The following is a 1,921-nucleotide window of genomic DNA, read 5'->3' as shown; positions in this document are numbered from 1 at the left end:
CTTTACCTTTCACTCACTTCATTCACTTGCAAACATGTATTTGGCACCGACTGTGTACTGGGCACAAGGACACAGCAGCGGGCATGGCCAAAGTGAGCAGCCGACACCAGCGTCGGGGAGAGATACTGACTGTCGCTGCCCAGAGCATCCGCACGCTTGCACGTCCACCTACCTGCGTGTCAGGTAGGTCGTTTTCTTTTTCTACGTATTGGACCGATACGTTCTTCCTCTCCCCCAAGGTCCTTCCAAGACCCCAGTCTTGGAAGCTTTGCTTTTTTCTCCCTGGGGATGAGTGGGTTCCCAGACATAAAAAGAATGCCCAGCAGACTAGGCCGATTGTGTGCTGTCTGCTCAGTTTTGGATGGAGGAGAACAGGTTCCGATGTTGGGAGCTGACCTTCGGTCCTCTCTGATGCCCACAAGACGTTAGCCGGGAGACAGGTAAGGTAAGGACTATCTGCCCAGATGCCTGGGGCCTCCCTAATTACCCAGGGGTCCTGGCTGCCTATGACACCTTGAGCGTCCCAGAGACAGTTCAGGCTGAAAGGCAGCATTGGGATGGGTGGGAACGAAAGCCTGCAAGTGGGTTCTGAGCCTCAGTGGCCCCTGGCTGAGAAAAACCAGTGGGCAGCTGTGCTCAGGAAACTCCCTGGGGAGCCCGTGGTACGCTCAGAGGGACCAGGAACATACTGGAAAGAGATGACACTCTCACTGTTTTAAGCACAGGAGAGAAGAAAGGCTAAAAGCCCTGTCTACGACAAGTACCTCGAACTTAGTGTTAACAATATTCCGACGCTCATAACCCACCCGATGGCCGAGTTCTGCAGTACAGACATCATAACGTCACCCATTAGGTGCAGGCCAAAATCTGAAGAGGAAAAATCATATTTTCACATCAGACCCGCGTGGCTTGGAATCCTGGCTGTGCTCCTCATTCGCTGTTACATCTGGACGAGGTAGTTAACCTTGCCACGCCTTCATTTCTTCTGAAAATAGACTTCTAGCACCTTACCCAGGGCTGTCATAAGGAATAATTATGGAAATATTGAGTTTAGGGCTTGGAAGCTATTTTTATTAGCACTAACAAAATGGATATAAGGTCACAATCTCCTAAGTTCATTATGAGGATCGATGAGATCATTTAAAGAGATTTTGTGGTTTTATTTATTGCTGTGTCCCTTGGACCTTGCATATAAAAGACACTCAACAAATAACTGTTGAATAGATTCATGAATAAGTGAACAAATGAATAAGTGTTTTTGTCAAGAAAACCCTCTTGCTTATGAACGAAAATCCAAGTTTTTAAAAGAGCGACCTCTCAACAATGTCGTCGTGATAATATCAGCACCTGCCAGTCCCCATCGCCTCAGTCCACCAGCTGTTCCAGACACTTCTCTCACCTTTGCACGTTGGAAGAGCCTGGACGCTCAGGCCTCTCCTGGCTCTGCAAGCCCTTCCTGTCTTTACACGCTCTGGGCCTTGGGCTTGAAGTACCTGCTCTTGTCCATCTGGAAATTCTTATCCATCTTTAAAATTCAGTTTAGATATTATTTCCTCCAGGGGGATTTTTTAAACCTCTTTCCTCACACAGAGCTGATCATGGCCAACGCTGCCGCCCTGCACTGGGTCCAGAGTCCTGGCGCTTATTCTTAGCACCGTCCTTATTTCAGTGTAGAGAAGTTATTGATTTCTCAAGTCCGCCTCCCCATTGAGCCTGTGATTCCTCGACTGTCCTCTATTTCTCCCTCCCTCCCTTCCTTCCTCCTTCCTTCCTTTCTCTCTCTTTTTCTTGCATTCCTTCCTTCCTTTCATTCTTATTGAATGAAAATTTGCTTATTTTCATTCAATAAGTACGATACAAGCATTTACTCCGTACCTGGCATGAGGAATTCAGTAGTGTTCAGAAGCTCCAGCGTCCTGGC

Source organism: Pteropus vampyrus, unplaced genomic scaffold (assembly GCF_000151845.1).
Source record: "Pteropus vampyrus isolate Shadow unplaced genomic scaffold, Pvam_2.0 Scaffold367, whole genome shotgun sequence".
Lineage (NCBI taxonomy): Eukaryota > Metazoa > Chordata > Mammalia > Chiroptera > Pteropodidae > Pteropus > Pteropus vampyrus.
This window is presented reverse-complemented; position numbering follows the sequence as displayed.